Here is an 8,114-nt window from a genome sequence, read left to right as displayed (position 1 = left end):
GGAGCAATACATGAGCAAATCCGATACCATTCTACAAGCTCAAGCAAATTTGATGCAAAACTATGGAGCTTCCATCCAGAATCTTGAGGTACAAATGAGGCAAATAGCTAACACTTTGTCATATAGAGAAAGAGGTACATTGCCACACCAATCAGAGTTGAATCTAAAAGGGAAGGAGAAGGAGCAATGCATGGTAATCACTCTTCGAACTGGTAAGGTGGTTAAAAATGCTTCTGATCTAGATGCCAAAAAGGCGAAAATTTTACAGGAGGAGCAGAATGCAGAAAAATTGTGGAAAACTATCCAGGGGCTATTTTCGATCGATCAGAGGGGGTTCCCGATCGATCGGACACCTTTGATGAAACTTCAATAGAGGCAAAATCTGATCGATCGGACCCCATCTCGATTGATCGGTCAACTGCAGTACATGATGAAAAGTTCAAAAATGAGGAAAATGTGCAGACGCGGTATGTTGTGGAGCTAGAATGGCCCGATAGTTCACTTCCAGCACCTCCAGTCAAGGGTTATGTGCCTGCAATTCCATTTCCTCAAAGTTTAAAGAGCAACAAGAAAAGGGATGATCAATTCTTTAAGTTCTTGGATGTATTTAAAATGCTTTAAGTGAACATCCCCTTTGTCGAAGCTTTAGAGCAAATTCCTAACTATGCCAAGTTCATAAAGGAGATCTTATCCAAGAAAGCTCACAATTAAGCAAGATGATCCGGGAAGTTTCACAATTCCGTGCACCATTGGAAACACCTTGATTGAGAGATCTTTGTGTGATCTTGGAGCTAGCATAAATTTGATGCCATTGTCGGTTGTTAAGCAAATTGGGATGAAGGAGATTAGTCCAATCATGGTGTCTTTGCAAGTGGCAAATAGATCTATAAAGTACATTCTTGGCATAGTGGCTGATGTGTTAGTAAAGGTGGGTGAACTCATGTTCCCGGTTGATTTTCTTGTCTTGGATATGGAGGTCAATCCTACTACTCCCATAATCTTGGGAAGGCCATTCTTGAGCATCGGGAGAGCCTTGATTGATGTAGAGAAAGGGAAGCTTACTTTGAGGGGTGCGGGAGGTGACCAAATCACTTTTAAAGTGTTTAGAACTAGAAGGCAAGAAGAGATTTCTCAATAATGTCTCCAAGTTGAGCATATTGACATGGTCATCCCCGATACTCTTTTTAAGGAAGCTCAATATATTCTGGTGGAAGTTTTCCTAGGCCAAGATTCCAAAGTTAAGCATGAAGTTCCTAAATCGGCCTCCCAAGCTGAAATTAAAGTTCAAAAGTCTTAAGTTGAAGAGCCTAAGGAGAAGAAAAAGAAGAGGAAGAAAAAGAGGAAGAGGAAGACCAAGAAAATGAAGAAAAATATTTTTCCTAAGGAAACGATGGTGATGAAGGCTTGTGCTCTTTGCATGGCACCTAAGCAATCAAATATCAATCTCAAGAAGCCATCAAGAGGAGTATACACCACAACCCTTAAGGATCCCGGTTGAATTCACAAAGGGAAGTCAGGCTGAAAACTTTAAACCAAGTCTTTATGGGAGGCAACCCAGGTTTTATTGTTCTATCTCTATCTCTTTATTTCTATTTTCACCTATTCCATGCATTGGGGACATTGCATATTTTAAGTGTGGGTGTGGAAATTTAGGTTTTTCCAGTTTTTGCTTGAAATAAAAATTTTGACTTCAAATTTTTGACATGGTAAAAAAAATTTCACATATTCCATGTCATTCTTGAGTGTATTTGGATGAATTTTGTGATCTTTGAAGCATTGATGGATCTTGCTATGAACATTCTTCCCAATTGAGTTTTCCTATCTTGAAAATTATTTTGTCCATTGTGTTTTTGTGAATATGGAACACTTGTTTGTGGAGTATGAAATATGACTTGAGTTTGACCAATTGTGGTTGTTTAAGATCAATTTGATTCTAAGTAGCACTACTTGAGCAATGAAAAGAAGAAAAGAATATATAGAAAAGAAAAATTATTATTATGTCTACGAATAAATGGTTTCTTTCATAAGTTTTCTACTGAGTAACCAGGGCCTCTTGCCTAGCAAACAATGAGTTTTGCGTAAAAAGGTAGAAAATGAATGTTAGAGTACCTTGGTGACTAGTTTAACCTCGTAGCCTTTTTGACTCTAGTAATTAGATCCTTTGGGGTGTCTTAACACCTAGTGCCCTAAGCCAACTAGATTGAGAGTCATTGGTCGTTACATGGGTAATTTAGAAAGCCTAAGGAGGTTGAACATTGCACAAGTCACCTTTGAAAAGAAAAGGAAGAAAATGTATAAGAATGAAGTTAGAATAAATGCTCATTGTATTTGCTTTTTGATTCTTATTGTTCTTAGAGGACTACATGGTCTTTGTTATTGTCACTTTGAAGCCAAATATCAAGTGAAATCCATTATGTGCATCAATTCTTGATTACCGAAAACGCCCTAAACTCATGTGGGTCCGACTCAAAACGATACCAATACTTATTATAAATGACATATGGGTTTAGCGGGTATAAATAGATATATTTTTAGGGTTTGGATTCCACGCCATTCTAGGACTTCTAGGAAAAGAGGGGGAGCTTGGAGGCCACCATTGAAGCTTGGAGAATAAGAGGGTTCACAAGGGAGTTTTCTCTCTCCTTATTTATCTTGGTTTTTATGGTTGATTTCCATTGCTTGATGATGTATCTTGACTCCATGAGTGGCTAGATTTCTTTACTAGGGCCTCAATGTAACCAAGCCTCGAAGATTCAATAAACTTGGTTTCCTTATTTCTTGATTTCTCTCTCTTATTGATTGTCTATGGGTGTGCTTAATGCTTTTGGATGCTTGATCGCCATCTAATTGATTTGTTGCATTGATTGAGATCGGAAGGAGATATCAAAGATTTGTCTCTTACCATAGACATCATAAGTTGCATGAACCATAAGAATATAGGGGCATGACCTATGCAATCGCTACACGATTAATCCACAAATCTTAATGGGCATTTGTCTTTTGAATTCGATTGTTAGATATAACAAGGATTAGAGACAAAAATACTTTTGATGTGACTAGACATAGAGCATTGGATAGGTTAGCGAGACCGATTGTCATTATTGAGAGAGGAATTAGGGATTAAGGGAACAAAGGAGTTGAATTGGATAGGTGAGGTGAAATTAAATACCCTAGTGCTCCCCATCTTTGATTACTTTTGTGTTTGAACTTGTGATTTCTTAATTGCTAATTTGATCTTTCATTTAGTTTAGATAAAAACAAAACCTATCACAAATCCTTACCCCAATTTACATAGTTTTTGCTTGTTTGACATTAATTTTGATTGTCAATACATACTCGTGAGAACGATAATTTACTTATCATTTTATTACTTGTGCGATTTGTGCGCTTGCAAATTTTTCACATCAGTAACTCGAAAACACCAGACACAGTTCAAAGAAAGTGTTCTATTCTATCAATGTTGGGATCCAGGTATTAATCCAAGATTTTATAGCTCTCTTGTCATAGCTGATCTTAAATTTTTACATACAAAATCTAGAATTCATTATCACAGCCACCACTTATTTAATAAATTGGCTCAATCAAAACGACTACCTATATGGGTTTATTATGATCGGCTGCAAAATGCATTTTTGGTTTACATAAGGATACTAAGAGATGGGCTATGGCATGATATGTACATTTTTACAGTGGTCTTGAAATCTTGTGCTAAGTTTAAGGGTATTGGAGAGGGTAGATAGGTTCACGGAGTGGTTGTTAAAGTGGGATTTACTTGTGATGTGCAAAACTCGCTTGTCTATTTTTACAGTGTTTGTGGGGGATGCATAGGCGCTGGCAGATTGTTTGATGACACGCTTGTGACATATAAGGTTTCTTGGTCTGGTAGTATCTAGGTATGTGAAGGCAGAGTTGTTTTTTGAGGTCATAGCATTGTATTTGAGGATGCCTGTGGAGAAGTGGAGCCAAATATCACGAGTTTAGTCAGTGTTTTAAGGGCGTGTAGAAGAAAGGGATACTTAGATTTGGGGAAGACAATTCATGGATTGATCGTTAAGGGTGGGCATAAAGTAGGCCTGGAGACAAGCAATACTTCGATGGATATGTATGCCAAATGTGAGTGTTTGTGCATGGCCAAACAGATTTTCTATGAACTCCATGAGAGAGATATTGTGTCTTCGACCAGCATTATTAGTGGATTAGAGCAAAGCAAACGTCCCAAGGAGTCCGTCGAGTTATTTTGTAACAGGCAAACCTCAAGTCTAGAGCCTGACGAGGTTATTCTTACTAGTGTGCTTCGTGCTTGTGTTAGCCTTGGGGCTCTGGAGTATGGCAAATGGGTACACAAGTACATCAACCACAGAGGCATCATATGGGATAGCCATAATGGGACTGTGATTATTGACATGTATGAGAAGTGCGGTTGCGTAGAATTGGCACAGAAAACAATCAGAGAAATGTCTGGTAAGAATGTTTTTACATGGAATGCTTTGATAGGAGGCTTAGCGATGCATGGACATGGACATGATGCACTAAAACATTTTAAAGAAATCGGTAAGGTTGGCATGAGGGAAAATGAGGTGACATTTCTAGCCATTTTGACAGCTTGCTGCCACTTTGGTTTTGTTTCTGTAGGACATTCTTATGAGAAATCTGCATAAGGGTTGTCTCAATACATCACTTACAAGGTCTATGAGCCTTGTTCTGTTGCTAGGAGCCTTGGTCAGAATTTGATTTTGCATGGATGTGAATCTTTTCGAAGAAGGAGATGCTTGGCCAAGACTATACCAAAAAGCATTTCTCTTATGGCAAAAATCATTGGCACATGTATATATGTTACTGCACCACAAGAAAAGCTGTGCACTTGCAGAAGAATCTTGAAGCTCAAATCTTAAGCCTTGGTGTTGATAACACTACCAATCCCATTCCAAAACTTATTATTGATGCAAGGCAAAGGAAATCACAAGCCTTCTCAACTTATGAGGGTTATAGTGGTTATAAGGCTGAACAAGGTGATAAATCCTTGAGAACTTCAATTGTTTCCACATCACATAAAGACCTTGGCGTAGAGACTAGTGATATAATTGTCTCTGATGGGGTGAAGAATTATGCACTGGTTCAATTTAAATGTCAAGGTGAAATCATGTCAAGACTAAGGCAAGTCGCATTAGTAAGCATTGCTATCCATGCCAATGATTTCCCATTCGATCCTGACAGATGAGTTAAAAGGATATCAGGAGAAAAGAACAGATTCAAGAAGGAAGTACAGTAGCCAAGATGCATATTGAAGTCCGAAGCAAAAGATACATCATTTGAGGAGGATCATGAATAGTTTGTCAACAAAATATTCTACTTTCCACTTCTGATCTATAGTTTTTTGTTGAAGCCTGTCTGCTAAGTGTTGATTAGATTCATGAAGATTTCTTGATAAGTATACTGCACCTTGTGGACAATATCATTTTTTTAAGGGATGAGTATTGATAGGAACCTGTTTTGGTATCCTATTTTAGTGTTTTACAATTAAGCTTTGTTAATTGATAATCTATTAATGTGTCGTTAAGTGCTTAGGTTTCAGCTGAGCTGGCTAACAATGGTTAAACTCTGTTAGTTAAGTCTGTGCTTTAGTTGTTATACGTACTCCTCTATTAGCTTGTAAAACACAGTCTTGATAATGAAATATGAAATGAAGGTTCTCTTCAACGTGTGTTCTCCGTCTTTGTTTTCTCTGTAATATTCTCCTTACTTTCCCGCCTTTCCCAATCTTGCAAGGTCTAGGTTTAAATGAGGTTCATATCACGCTCCTTGTTGAAAAAATATATTGAAATAAATGTTCCTGAGAACGAGCGACACGACCCTTAAGAATAATGTTAGGTTTTGTTTCAATGTCCATAACCTTGGCCCAAGTGTCTGTTAGGTTTTGTGTATCAACATTCAACCAGATGACATTGACACTATTAGTGTTTAGGGTCCTTGTTGTGTTGCTCTGGCAGGCCACTCTCTGGCATGAAACCCTAGAATAGTACAATAGATGTTGCAACCCAGTAATATTGCTTCGAAGCATGAATTTTAGACCTTTAAATAGATATAATTAAATATGTATAATTATTTTAACTATTTATATTTATTTTATAAATTGTTTGTCATTTATTTGACTATTTTTTACATCTGTTACAACTAAAATGCATAATACCCCTACATGTTATTTATCACTGAATATTACACAGTATACATATATATATTACCAGCAAAAGTTGAATCAAACTCTGTCAACCATTCATACAACATGTTTACTACTACCAATATGCTAGCATATGCGTTACTAACAAAAATTATCAATCAAACGGGTCCATAATATGGGGTTGAGTGCAAAGAGAGGACTCGTATGCGCTATAGACAAAATTATCTATCAAACAAGTCCATAATATGGGGTTGAGTGCAACGAGAAGACTTTGATGAGGAGTGACCCAGCAAAGATTCGGTAGATTTTGTGTAGGGTTGTGACTTTTGAGGTGAGGTCTACACATCCTTTGTCCTTGGGGTCTCTGACAAGTGACAAACTTTGCGTGATGTACGTGAACTTAAATTATGGAATGAACAAATCCTCCATTACTTGGACTATTAGTTTGTTAATGAGGACTACTAGTTTATTAATGTTCCTCGCTTAAATAAATTAATTGATTAAGGATTGACTATTGACTCAAATAAAATTTTAAATTAACATATTGTTTGTCATCTTCTGCTTTAGATATGAGATCTCACAATTATGGCTATTGGAAACATGAGTTTTGTGGATATGAATATTGGATTTGCATGTGTGTCAGGGCTTGTTGTTAGCCCAAAGGATTTGATAGGATGGTTTGTAGGATTCTGCGTCGAATCTGACCTCTTCACCAAACGGGTTGTGCATAGTTAGAGAACATAAGGTGATGGCTCGAGGTTTGCCTTCTCAGAAAAGGACTTAAAATGCATGGAGTGTCAATATGGAAAAAAGCAGGAAAATAAAAGACTAATCACTGGAATGAAAAGAGCTCCTATTGGAATGAAATGAAATGAAAAACAATGCATTGCTGTAATGCATCAGGATCTTCATTGAAAAGGGATACATTCTGGGATGTAGGCGTGCTTTACATGCTTAAACTAAAACATAGCCACAGGGGCTTTTGGAAATGTAATTCTAAGTACTAGCTGGCGCGGAGCCATGCTAAATAAAAAAATAAGTGGCGGAAGTCATGCCTAAGAAAGCAATAAAGGATTGAAGACGATGGGTCTGTATTTGATTGAAGACGCTGGGTCTGTATTTGAAGCGGGGGTGCTTTGCTGTTTCTTCTTCTTCTTTTATAATGCTAAGAGATTAGCACTTCTTCTGATCTTCTTCAAGGATATGTTGTGTAACATCATGGGAATCGTGGTAAAACCACTCTCTGGCTGCTTGTTGGAGTGACGGCTAGTGGGCCTTATAACCGCAACCTTCTCCTGAATGTGGGAATGATGGCAACATCTCTCTTGTCATGCTTCTTCTTTAAGAAGGAAATGGGCTCTCCTGGAAGTCGTGGTAGTCTTTACTTTGTGAGTCTTCAGGCTTCATGGGCAAAAAATATGGAAACATGGCTCATGGCGATCATTTCTTGCTGCTTCTACACGAAAGATCGTGTAAAAATGTGAACTTCTAAGTTGTGCAGGACAAATGTGGTTTGAGCCTCATGGAGTCGTGCTTCAACTAGAAACATATTTGAGAGAAAACTGGGTTGTTAAGCTAAAAGAATTTCATTTCTCTATGACTCTCGTTGATGTAATCCTGCTAAAATTTTGGTAGTTATCCAATAAACCACATTTGAGAAGAATCTACCCGCTAGGACCAAAACTCCCTGAATTATAGCAGTTTGGACAGTAAATCTTGGACAATCCTGATTTTCAAGAACTAATCCCTAGATTTCATGCCAGCAATCAATCAGAAACCTGCAAAATGAACATCGATTAGTATAAAATTCTCTTTGCCTCTTCCACGTGACACCAGGAGATTGGCCACTTTTGTTTATTGTGGGTCCCGCTTCGCCACATGTTAGCTAACTTGTAGGATTTGATTTTGGTACAAATACATACTCTATTGCTTATTCGAG

At 37.7% G+C, this 8,114-nt stretch overlaps 1 pseudogene; it reads left to right on the top strand.

Annotated features, from left to right (window-relative positions):
• Positions 1-835: 835 nt before the first annotated feature.
• LOC119994954 lies at positions 836-4,658 on the top strand (annotated as a pseudogene).
• The last annotated feature ends 3,456 nt before the right edge of the window (positions 4,659-8,114 follow it).

This window comes from Tripterygium wilfordii, unplaced genomic scaffold, assembly GCF_013401445.1.
Source record: "Tripterygium wilfordii isolate XIE 37 unplaced genomic scaffold, ASM1340144v1 ctg422, whole genome shotgun sequence".
NCBI classification, from domain to species: domain Eukaryota; kingdom Viridiplantae; phylum Streptophyta; class Magnoliopsida; order Celastrales; family Celastraceae; genus Tripterygium; species Tripterygium wilfordii.
The sequence above is the reverse complement of the archived record's forward strand: the minus strand, read 5'-3'. Positions and strand labels throughout refer to the sequence as shown.